The sequence below is a fragment of the Symphodus melops genome (assembly GCF_947650265.1).
Source record: "Symphodus melops genome assembly, chromosome: 20".
Classification (NCBI taxonomy): Eukaryota; Metazoa; Chordata; class Actinopteri; order Labriformes; family Labridae; genus Symphodus; species Symphodus melops.
Genome location: NC_136710.1, coordinates 16906013 through 16919179, shown reverse-complemented (window position 1 = coordinate 16919179; position 13167 = coordinate 16906013). Strand labels below are relative to the sequence as shown.

The window sequence follows — 13167 nt, the reverse complement described above, 5'->3', positions numbered from 1 at the left end:
CACCTCCACCATCCACAGAGGAAGCCGTAGGGGTCGGGTGCAGTGTGGATCGGGCGGCAGTCGACAGCTTCTGGCGTACAGTATGTAAAATCAATATCTTCTGACTGCAAGCCATTACTGTTTATAGTTTATTGTGATTCCATTTTAATTAATAGTTTTGGATCAAGTCTGTCAAACAATTTAAAATATATGTACTGATTTAAAGTCTGACGAGGTCAAAAAGAAAACTGTTCACAACAAGTCCTTTCAAGCTTCTACAGCATCTATTAATGGAACCTCAAAATGAGGCTAATATGCAAAACTGCATTCCTTACTCGCAAGAAATAAAGAAGAAAAGTAATATTTACATAAGATGATTTCAATGATTTCAGAGGATGTTTTACCTGCTTCAATTAATAAAAAAAACCCATCAGTTACATTTCCTGGAGACCCCATTGATCCAAATTTACATGAACTCTTAAAATGTGCAGATAATAAAATCTGCATCTGTAGCGAACCCCAGCCAGACAATGGTGAAGCTTACTGATGTTTTAGAGTCTTTATTTATGTTCAGCCTTATTCCTTTTTCTGAGCATAAATTCAGTTTCTCCATGAAACAACGTAAGAGCTAAAGGACAAAATAAATAGCATACAATTAGCTCTTTCAAGTACAAGTAAATACAACAATGCTAATGCGCTAAAGGGCTAGCGCTACCACAATGAAAGAAACATAAATTAACATGAACTTATAAACAATGTACAATAAAACAATTAAGGCACATAAAAATACCTTGTTCCCGTTCCAGCTAGGCGCTTAATTTACACAATAAGAAAGTTTCCTTCTCTCGTTCTCTGCTCCGCTCCGTACGTCTGTGTTCCTTCATTACATCAAATTGAGCACATTTAGATAGAGCATTCACTTCCGCCCAGTGATTACCAAAATAAAAGACCGGTAGAAATCAAAAATTACACAAATAAAATATCACCTTAAAATAATTAGTCACTCAAATAAGAAGAGCGATTTAAGTCCTTTACACTCCCACCAATCACGAGTGAATAATACAATGGTACAGATTGAATTATGAGCGAATGATTTTGAAACACCAAATGACATACCTTTTAAACAACAAAGTGAACTTGCCAAGAGCAGAAAACCTCTTAAGTAGAAAACCTTTATAACCATTTGGAAACAATACCATCTATAGTAAGGGATATAAACTATAGAAAGAGAGAGCAGATTTAGTCCGTCTCCAGCAACAGGACTAGCTTCTGGACAGGACGCTCAACTTCAGACATCTTGTGGAGACGCTCTCCTTTCTTGCCAAGCTCCCTGTCGCCGAGGCAGACCTTCACTCTCCTTACTAGTCCGTCCTTGTCAGCAGTAGTCTCTGAGACTCTGCCCAATCTCCACTTGTTTCTGTGGGCATCTTCTCCTTTTATCATGACGATATCTCCGACTTGCAGATTTCTTCTTGGGGCATGCCAACGTTGTCTGAGAGCGATGTTGGCAAGGTACTCCTTTCGCCATCGACTCCAAAACTGTTCTGCAAGGTATTGAACATGTCGCCACCTTTTTCTGCCATAAACATCTTCTCTGACAAATTCACCTGGTGGAGGTAAGGCCTGGACAGATTTCATAGTCAGGAGGTGATTCGGGGTGAGTGGCTCAAGACTATGAGGGTCACTGAGGTTGTCAGTGGTCAGTGGGCGACTGTTGACGATTGTCATAGCTTCATAGAGGAAAGCCCGTAGCGAAGCATCATTTAGCCTTCCAGAAGAGAGGGTAAGTGTGGACCTCAAGATGCTTCTCACCGTCCTAATCTGTCTCTCCCACACCCCTCCAACGTGACTCGAGTAGGGTGCGTTCATGCTAAAATCGCATTGCTTTTCCGCAAGAAATATAGCCAATCGGTCAGCATCGACTTCTTTTAAAGCTTCTTTGAGTTCGTTTTTTGCTCCGACAAAGTTGCTCCCTTGATCTGACTTAATCTGGCGAACAGCACCACGTATGGCAATGAAACATCTCAGGCCGTTTATAAGAGCATCCGTTGTCATTTCATCAAGCATCTCTATGTGGACGGCACGGGAACTGAGACAAGTGAAGAGAAGACCGTACCTCTTGTTCTCCTTTCTCCCTTGCTTTGTAATGAACGGGCCGAAGCAGTCCATACCGCAGAAGGTGAAGGGGGGTGATGGTTCCACACGTTCAGAGGGTAGATCAGCCATCCTTTGCTCTTCCGTTGGTTTCCGGTGCCGTCTGCAGGTAACACATTGACGAATGTTGGATGCTACTGCCCGGTTTATTCCTGGTATCCAGTAGCCGCTGGACCTGATTGCATTGATGGTGAGACCTTTACCTTGATGTTTCATCATTTCGTGATGATGTGCAATCAACATCTTTGAGATGTGATGATCTTTGGGGATGATTGCAGGGTGCTTGACAGGGTCAGGAAGAGAGGAGTTGTGCAGTCTTCCTCCCACCCTGAGGACACCGCCTTTGCCGAGAAAGGCATCAAGGGAGTACAGTGAATCGTGGGATGGTAGAGGGATCCCTTTGCTCAACAGCTTCAGTTGGTCTTGATATACGTCTTTCTGCAGGTTTTTGATGATGCAGTGTTCTGCCTCTTCTCGTTCCGTTACCGTGGTAAGGTTGTTGGACTTGTTCTTGCTGATGCGCCTTAGAATGCGTGCAACAGCTCGAGTAGCCAGTGACCAGGATGAGAGTTTAGACAAACGATCAACAAGGTTCACTCGTTCTGCAACTCTTGTGCAAAGTGTTTGGGCACTTCGGACCTCTGGATCTCCGATCGTTAACTCTGGAATTTCATCTGTCGGCAGCTTCATTTCCTTGTTCCATAGGAACTTGGGTCCGGTGAACCAGTTAGATGACAGAAGCTCGCTGGGAGTCAGGCCTCTAGAAGCATGGTCGGCAGGATTCTCAGTGGTAGGGACGTATCTCCATTGTTTTGGGTCTGAACTGAGATGAATCTTTTGAACGCGGTTGGCCACAAAGGTGTGGAATCGTCGTGCTTCGTTGTTGATATATCCCAGGATCACTTTAGAGTCTGTCCAGTAGAACTCCTCAGTGTCAGCAGTTCCCAGTTCCTCCTTGAGCATGTTGCTTATCTTAACAGAAACAACTGCGGCTGTCAATTCCAATCTTGGAATAGTTGTGAGTTTGGTTGGTGAAACACGTGATTTTCCGACAACTAGGGCACAATGAACATCTCCTTCTTCATTTTGTAGTCTCAGGTACGAACACTGTCCATAACCCTTCGTGCTGGCGTCTGAGAAATGATGCAGCTCGGTCTTTGAGACCCTTCCAAAACCAGCAGGTGAGTAAGTGCGGGATATGGTGACGTTATCCAGATGAGCTAAATCATTTCTCCACTGTTCCCATCTTGAACGAAGCTCGTCAGTGAGAAGATCGTCCCAGCCTGTACCACGTCTACACGTCTCCTGAAGGATGATCTTCGCTTTGAGCAGGACAGGTGCCACAAACCCGAGAGGATCATACAGGGACGCTACTGTAGAAAGAATGCCTCGGCGTGTGGCAGGCTGTTCCTTGGGGGTGACGTTAAGCCGAAAGTGGTCGGACTCCACGTCCCATTGAATCCCGAGAGCTCTCTCAATTGGAAGATCCTCGAACACAAGGTCCATATTCTTCACATTGGTTGCTCGTTCAGAGGGTGGTATGCTCTCGAGGACGTCTCTGTCGTTCGACACAAACTTGTGTAGTCTGAGACCGCCCATGGCACAGAGTTCACGTGCTTCCCTGGCGAGTTTAATAGCATCTCCAGTGCTTTCGACGCTTGTCAGCCCGTCGTCTACATAGAAGTCGTGCATGATAAACCGTGAGCCTTGGGGGTAGATGTCAGCATTTTCCTTAGCTAGATGTTTCAGCCCGTAGTTTGCGCATCCGGGAGAGGAGGCCGCGCCAAACAGATGCACTTTCATGCGGAACTCGCAGGGCTTTGCGTTCAAGTCTCCGTGCTTCCACCAAAGAAACCGCAGGTAGTTGCGATCAACTTCATCCACATGGAATTGATGGAACATTTTCTCGATATCACATATTAATGCAACAGGATGCAGGCGAAAGCGGATGAGGACTCCGTTTAAGTTGTTCAACATATCAGGCCCAGAGAGGAGGTGGTCATTTAAGCTAGATCCTTTATATCTGGCTGAGCAGTCGAATACTACACGAAGTTTATCAGGCTTTTTCTCATGATACACGCCATGATGAGGGATGTACCATCTCTCACCTTCCCTCCCACCGTCTTCGATCTGCTCTGCATCTCCCCTTTCGATGACCTCTTCCATAAACTTGATGTAATGCTCCTTATACCGTTCATCCCGTTGCAATTTCCTTTTGAGATGATTCAGGCGTATCGCGGCTGAGTCTCTGTTGTCAGGTAAGCTGGGTCTCCTTTTGAAAGGTAGAGGCATTTCGTAATGACCCTGTGTATTTTTTCGTATGCCATCACCCAGCTTGTTGAGGAACATGATGTCATCTTGTGATACTGTTTTGTTATCTTCACTGCCATCCTTAAAGTCTGACTCTAGAATATGGATAACATCTGCTGGAGTAGCTTGAGGTAGCTCTTTAACTGCGATTCTGTGACACAAATGAGTTGTACTCAGCGAGTCATGGCTTTGTGATGATCGGCCCACAATACTCCATCCCAAATCTGTCCGTACAGCGTAGGGTTCTTCATCTCCTCCCAAAATGACTTGCTTCGGTGCCATTGCTCTGGAGCAGTTATAGCCTATGAGGAGACCTACTTCGCAGTCCTTCAGGGGTTGGATTTCATCTGTTATTTCAGTAAGATGACTCCATTGTTTAGCTGTCTCACAAGTAGGGATGTGAGCGCGGTTCAAAGGTATAGAATCTTTCGTGTAGGCAGCAGGAAGATCGACTTGGATGTTTGAACTGTATCCCCTTATACAAAGGCCGGAAACCCTTTCACTTGTGAGAACTGTGTCTTTTCCACTCATGGTCGTCAACTTCAACTTCACTGGATACTTGTCAGCATCAATACCATTGCTCACTTCTTGGTCGATGAATGTAGTATCACTTTGAGTATCAAGTAGAGCATAGACAAGTTTCTCTGCAGTTGGATTCCTTTTCGATGACACCCACACTGGTATCACCATTGATGTGCTGGATGAGCCTTCACCTGCTACACTGAGTGATGTAGCAGCGGCACCTTGGCTTTTTCTTGCTTCTGGGGGAGATCCTTCTCTTTTATAGTTGTGATCATGGAGGGCTGTCGGGTGCTTGCCTTTGCAGGTGTCACAGGCGTGACGATGACGACAGTCTTTTGCACTGTGGCCAGGTTTGAGACACCCGTAGCAAAGTTTCTTTTCCCTTACATAGTTCCGTCTATCAACCAATGACATTTCTGTAAACTTAGAGCACGCATGAAGCTGGTGTCTTTTATCTTGACATAGAATACATGCAAACTTAGACTTTCTCTGATCTGACCTTAAGGAATCGTTGTCTGCAGCTGTTTGAGTGATGAGAACGCTGGCCTTGTTTCGCTTTGGGTCTCTGAGATTTCTCTTCTCAGTGCTGGAGTCTGGAGGACGAAGGGCGTGAAAAGATGTAATTGGGTTGCACGCAACCTCAGCTTCAGTAGAAGTGAAGCTGGCAAAATCCTTGAAACTTGGGAATTCTTGGTTCTCATTCAGACTTTGTGTGACTTGACGGTTCCAGCGTGAAGCTGCCCAGTCTGGTAATTTGTAAACGAGTTTCTGGTTCTCTTCACAGTCATTTAATATGTCGAGACCCTTGACATGAGGCATAGCATCGAGACAGGCATTGAGAAAGTCAGAGAAGTTTCTGAGTCCTTCGGCATCCTTAGGTTGAATCCTTGGCCAATTGGTGAGCTTCTCTCTGAATGCCCTCTGAATGGTGAAAGGCTGGCCGAAGCGACGATTCAGCTTGTTCCAGGCATCTTGGTAAGCTTCATTATCATTTCGGTAGAAGGTACCGTCTAAAACCTGGCGTGCTGGGCCACCAACATATTTCTTCAGATAGAAGAGTTTTTCAGCTGCAGTGATTGCCCGTTGGTCAATGAGCGAGGTAAACAAAAACTTCCATTCAATGAATCGTATAGAATCACCATTGAAGACGAAGGGCTCAGGAACAGGCAGTCTATTTAAGGTAAGGCTGTCTTGAAGGACTTGGGCAAGAGAGGAGATGTCTGTATTAGGGGAAGATGTGACATTCGATAGAGGGACTGCAGTGACAGGGACATTTTTTGTTTCCTCGTTCCTTTCCTTTTTGACGAAGTTAGCAGCTTCGCGTTCCGTTTCATTCTCATATACCTTTAGCTTAGCTTGAGCTGCCCGCACCTCTTTTTCTGCCTGCAACCGCTCTAACTCACGCCTTTGCACTTCTATGGCTTTCCGTTGTTGTTCCTCCAACTCCCGTATTGCTTCCCGTTGTCTTTCTTCCTCAAGCATCATCATGTAATTTGCTTCCTTCGCTGCAAGATCAGCTGCTGCATCTACACGCTTGGCTGCTATTGATGAAGCAATGGAGTGGTGATCGGATGTGCTGCGACTCATCAAGGAAGCTGCGGATCCATAGACAGATGTTGCATAGTCACGGTGGCGCAGTTCATGAAGTCGACGTCTTTCATTTTCTTCGTTGAACTCCCCCACCTCATCTACTGCTCTGTCGTAGGCAATGTTTATTATTTCTGTGGTCACTGACTCGCACGTGTCGACTCGTCTTCTTATGTCGGTCGATGGTGTGATGAGATCTCGAATTTGACTGTACATGTTCGTTATGTCTCCCTTACCTTTCTTAAGTTCATCAATGAGAAGCCAGAGCTGCTCTTCTGACATGTATGTCTTCAGTTGATCCCTTGCTTTGCGAACCTGTAGTTTCCATTGTTCATACAAGGACAGCAGTCTTTTCTCCCTTTTTTTTGCTTCTTCCTCTTGAAACTCACGCATCTTCTCAGTAGGATTTCGTGTGCGTTCTGAGCGTCGGGGACCTTCAGTTTGGTCATTTTCTTTCTGAAATAGGACGTCAGTCAAACTGTGTTGTTTTGCCTCAACAGCTTCCTTTACATGATGTCTCTCAGATACATCTGTCGCTGTGTGGAGCTCACTTTGTAAATCTTCAACTTCTTGATTTACTCCATCCATCTGCTCCTCTAACTCTGTCATGTCTGCTGACTGTGACATTATTAACACAATTTTTCTAAAATCTTAAACTAAAATAAACCCCTTTAGCAGATAAGGTTAGCCTTTTCAATGAACAGCATAAACAGCATATCAGTACGAAACAAGAGGCACTGATGCAAAATGTAAATATACTTCAAAAGTGGTAAATATAAATTTAAACACCACAATAAACACAATTCTCGAGGAATATGAAAGGCAAAGTCCAAAAATTGAAAACAGGTCCTTAATTATAAAGGATTCATTTATAAAGAGAAAATGAAAATGAGATGACAGTCTATTTCCTCTTCTCAAGATGAGCAGGTAAGAAAACTATTGAATGTCCGTTAGCTCAAGAAACTGTTCGTCCGTTGCTCAACTTATTTGAGATGTCCATTTAATGATGTGGCAATACTCACAGTTCTGAATCACGCTCAGTGAACATGGCTGTACTTGACCATTGCAACGAATCCGTTGTGACCGCTGCCAAAGTGGATCAGGCGCCAACGGGTGGAAACATGCTGCTTGAAGAATCCACAGGGAAGGCGTGGGTGACGAAGCACGGGCGATGAAGCAGGGGCTGCTGCGGCAGGCACGTGCGAAGACCCTCCGTAATGGCGACGATCAGTCAGGATCAATGCGGGTCAAGCTCTTACTGTAGCGAACCCCAGCCAGACAATGGTGAAGCTTACTGATGTTTTAGAGTCTTTATTTATGTTCAGCCTTATTCCTTTTTCTGAGCATAAATTCAGTTTCTCCATGAAACAACGTAAGAGCTAAAGGACAAAATAAATAGCATACAATTAGCTCTTTCAAGTACAAGTAAATACAACAATGCTAATGCGCTAAAGGGCTAGCGCTACCACAATGAAAGAAACATAAATTAACATGAACTTATAAACAATGTACAATAAAACAATTAAGGCACATAAAAATACCTTGTTCCCGTTCCAGCTAGGCGCTTAATTTACACAATAAGAAAGTTTCCTTCTCTCGTTCTCTGCTCCGCTCCGTACGTCTGTGTTCCTTCATTACATCAAATTGAGCACATTTAGATAGAGCATTCACTTCCGCCCAGTGATTACCAAAATAAAAGACCGGTAGAAATCAAAAATTACACAAATAAAATATCACCTTAAAATAATTAGTCACTCAAATAAGAAGAGCGATTTAAGTCCTTTACAGCATCACTTTAGAAATAAGCACAAATGTAACAGGTGCAGTTTTAGCTCCTGAAGCCGTGGTACACACACTCACTCCAGGTTGGATCCCTCTGACCTCTTGATCTGTTGGTCAGGTTGACAGCAGCGTAATAAAGGTGGTCCGTGTTTTGGTATCCCTGGTAACAAAAATATATTTGACAATACATTTCATTTAATGCAATATTAATAAAATTATAAAGACAGTATGAAATGAATCAAATAAACAGCCTCTATCAAAAGTGGAACAATAAAAGCATAGATTGATAAACTATAAACCTGAGCCAACATATGACCACCAACTGGTCAATTAAAAACTCCTTTTTTCAATAAAGCTGAAAATATTCAGTTAACAAGACATTTAATAAATGGTCCTCAGGGCCACTTGAAAATGTAATCTCCAGTGCACATCTCAACACAATTATCATCTGTTCTGTCTCATGATTAGCACGAGCAGACATGCTAGCAGTTCATGTTTATATGCCACTAAGTTATTTCTTTGTTATTTCAACAACAAGCACGGGCCTCTTCTTGTTTGGACTTTTTCTTTCTTTTGCTAGCTCCCGAATCGTATTGACGTTTGGAAGCCATCTCTCTCTCTCTACCTGCAAACAACTGCCTACCGGCCCATCTGACTGCTGATTGGTCAGATGGTGATGCTTCGCACTTTCAATCATAGCGTCTCTTTTTTTTCTCTCTCTCTCTCCTGCCTCAGGCTGACTTGGTGGCGGTGCTCTAAGCGCGCCTCTCAGCAAAATGCATGCGCATCCTTTGCGCATTTGCAGAGCATGATGATACTTTATTGATCCCGAGGTAAATTCAATTTACTTGCACAAAATGGGGCCCCCCATGGATCGTGTGAGCGCGTGTTCTGCGTCTGGGCCTGGGGGGAGGGGATGCGGTGCCGTGCTCAAGGGCTTAAGGGCACCTCTCCAGCAAACAACAAATTTCTGTATTTGGTCCGCTCGAACCAGCGACCCTCCAGTTCCCAACCCAAGTCCCTACGGACTGATCTACTGCCGCCCCAAAGGTCTTGAGGAACACCAAGTTCAGAAGCTTGATGTTTTAAATTTTTTCTATTCTTCTGACTCAAAGCACTTTCACCAACACATTCACTCCCTGAATTATACTTCCTCAGATAAACTGTTGGCACTATACAAATAAAGACTGATTCATTGACACCCATTCACACACTGATGGCAGAGGCTGCTATGTAAAGTGACCCTTGGTTTTAAATGAGCCATTCACACACGTTCGCCGCGGCCGAAGCAGCAGGATTAACTGAGGGTTAGTTTTGCCCAAGGACACATCGGACATGTGGCTGCAGGATCCATGTGTCCAACCTTCCTGTTCAGAAACGTCTGAGTCTACCAACGGCAAAGAGAAGGAAACAAACTTATTAATGTGATGGTTGCAGTCTGTTGATGAATAAAAAGCACTTTTGCTGTTTCTCTGGGTCCATCCAACTCTTTTCCGTTCTACCAACCCACCCTTAGAAAACACACATCCTATAAATAATCAATTCAGCACATCTTCAACTGACAGGCAATGAAAAACTTTTGTCATTACTGAAGACCAGAGCCAAAATTTCTCCTGATTGAGAGAATCACCTGGGAGCTGAAATGTCCTCGAATTATATAGAAACACATCACACCCACTGTCCTCCAATTTACTGACAAATAGAAACGATGTAACTACAGAGACTCACTATCACCTCTGGCCACCAGATCAGATTCTGTTTAACCAATCACTTGTCTGAGTGTAAAGCAAACCATCAGCCAATCACGACCAGCCTTCATTTCGTGTGAAAAAGTTGAGAGCGTCAGTCAGCACACAGTGCAGCCACGATGTCACTTCAACTTTTTCTGTTCCTTATCAGTAAAATCTGTGAGTATACAAGACTTGATTTCCTGAAACTATGTTGAAAAGTGAGATTGATGAGGTTTTATCATTCGTGGAAACACGTTTTAATTTCTTTCCAGATCAGGTTGCAGCGGTTACCTCTGATGTAAAACAGGACAGCGGGTTGATAACGGTAACACTCGGACAGAAGGTGACTCTGCACTGCTCGTTTGAGAACGATGCTGTGACTTACTTTACTTGGTACCAGCAGCGCTTGGGAGGCAAACCTTTCATCATATCAAAACTGAGGACAGGCAGCAGAGAAGCTTCCATCTCCCCAGCGTACAAAGACAGGTATGAAGTTGTAGGACAAGGAGGCGTCAACAATCTTGTAATCAGAGACGTTCTCTTGTCAGATTCAGCATCATACTTCTGTGAGATTTTAGAATACGACACAGTTGAATTTGGGAAAGGAGTCTTTCTGCATGTCAAATCGTCATCAGCCAACACCCAAACTGTCGTTCATCAGTCAGCGTTAGGGCCGCTCTCGATGGGAGATTCTGTGAATTTGAGCTGCACAGTGCAGACTGAACCATGTGCCGATGATCAGAGCTTCTACTGGTTCAGACGTGGTGCAGCTCAGCCTGCAATCATTTATCACAATGCAGGGGAGTGTATTAAAGACTCAGGGTCTCACATGAGAAACTGCACTTTAAACCTCCCATTAAAGTCTGTGAGCTCCTCTGATGAAGGGATGTACTACTGTGCTCTGGCTTCATGCGGGGAGGTAGTCTTTGGAAACGGAACACGAGTATGGATTGGAGGTAAATTCTTTCAGCTTATAATGCAAGCTTTTGTTTTTCTTATTTCTGTTCAAATAAAATACAAATAGTGATGTGAGACTTCTTTTATCTTGACTGCAATTTAGGATATACTGCCAAAGTCCCCTCTCTCCTTGCATATTTCTTGAGTGTGGCTTTGGCACTTTTCATCATTGTGCTACTCGTCTTGGCATTTATCATGCAAAAGATCAAGAAGAAGTCATGCTCCATCTGCAAAGGTAAAACTTTTAGAATAAATGGGCCAAGAATTGGCTTGTGTTGGCCTTTCTCGATCCATTATGAACCTTGATTAACAGAAACTGTTTCTTATTTGCAGCGTCTGATGCGACGGGAGGTGAAATAAATGTAAGCTAGAAGCAAAATTCATGAAAACGAGCTACTTTTTGGGTTCACATCTTTTACATGGTCTGTTCCACTTTGTCATTACCAGAGCCATGATGCAGACCATCTCCACTATGCAGCTGAGTCTGAACAGAAGGATTAAGCGGCATCGCCAAGAGGAGAACGTGACGTCAGACTGTGTTTACTCTGGAGTGAGAAGGAAGTGAAGAAGGACTTTGTTTTTATGTTTTTATTACTTTTAACTCATCTGTTCAGTCATTTCGCACAAGTAATTGTACAACAGAAAATTCCATTGATGAAAATAAACAATATTTAGTGCAATGTGGTTGTAGTGGTTTAATGGTGGATAAAGGACAGTTGGGTCATCATGAATGCACACAGTACGAGACTGGATTGAAAAATAGACAAAGCATGCTCATGAGAGCCCATGTAATCTATAAATATCCTGCTAAACCTCTGTCACACACACAGGGTGTTTCTTTCAATCTACAGCCAGCTCTCAACAGTTACATCTCACGCATGTGGTGAAGGTGGTGAAACCTTGAGTTTCCATTGGAGGAAGTTCGAGACCTTGCTCTCAGGCCTCAGCATTTAGCACCTCTGCAAAGCTGCCCTCACAAAGCATAGTGAAAAAAAAGCATCATGCACTGCACACCATCAGACCCAGCACTCAACTTTAAACAGGCAGCTTGTTTTTTGTTGTTGTTGTTGTTGCTGCCACTAATAAACTGCAAATCAATATCCAAACAAGAATAAAGTAATCGAGTTCAGGGTGACATATATCTCACAGAACCATATTTATCTCCAGGCTTCTGTGAATATGGTCTAACACCTTTTCACTTAGTAGAAAGGAGAGTACTCTACAGCCAGTCTGTATTTCTATGGCTTTTCTATAATGCTGAGCTGTAAACTTTGCTCAAGCTGTGCTTTTGAGGGAAACTTATTTTCATGATTCATCCATGACATCTATTCGAATCAACTGGGAAGATGTTTGAGGTTAAAAAAAATAAAAAGAGGTACATTTGTAAAGACTCGAGCTCATGGACAGTTACAATGTACTTGATACATCATAGACACAACAAGACATTTTCAGCTGGATCAGTTAGGACCTAAATAACGAAAATATGATGAACACATGCTACCATTGAAATGTACATGGTAATAGTAAAGCTATAGTAATAGAAAAGCTTTGGCTTTTAATACAATCTGAGCTTGACATCTTTTTATTTAATTTTCCTACTTATTGTATTTTAATTGTCTTTTTATAGTGTGACTTCTGCCTGTATAGCACTTTGGTCAACCAAGGTTGTTTTAAATGTGTTCTAGAAATATACTTTGATTGATTGAATATGGACTTGAGGTTGTATAATGCTTTTCTAGCTATCTCACTCAAAGCACTTTCACACCTCAGGTCCAACCAAGCCACAGCCGACCAATAGGAGCTCAGCACTCTTTCTGAAAACACCCCATGACAAACCTTCTACAGCACATCGTCTCAACCACATGGTGAAAAGTCTATTTCTAAATTTGCTGGTTAAACAACACACCATATCTGGGTGCTAAGTGAGACGCAGGGCTTGAAGAGGTTGGACTAACTCTGATTATTCAGAGGTGCTTTAGGTGTAACATGCATCAAAGCAGTCAACATTGCTTTGGAGCAGTTTCCTCCTTGTCGTATGATAGCAATGCGTCAACTGTGCACCTGACCACAACTTATTTTAAGACCAACATGCTCATTGTGGGCTTCTGTGCAGTTGTCTTCACAAGGTTTGGTACGGAAATGAAAG

The 13167-nt window shown here is 43.3% G+C and overlaps 1 long non-coding RNA gene across 1 annotated transcript; it reads right to left on the bottom strand.

The window, feature by feature from the left end:
- Positions 1–7198: 7198 nt before the first annotated feature.
- LOC306841873 lies at positions 7199–8327 on the bottom strand. Its single transcript, XR_013781598.1, has 2 exons — positions 8094–8327; positions 7199–7931 (listed from the first exon to the last, which is right to left on the bottom strand). It is a non-coding gene; the product is annotated as an uncharacterized lncRNA (long non-coding RNA).
- Between the last annotated feature and the right edge of the window lie 4840 nt (positions 8328–13167).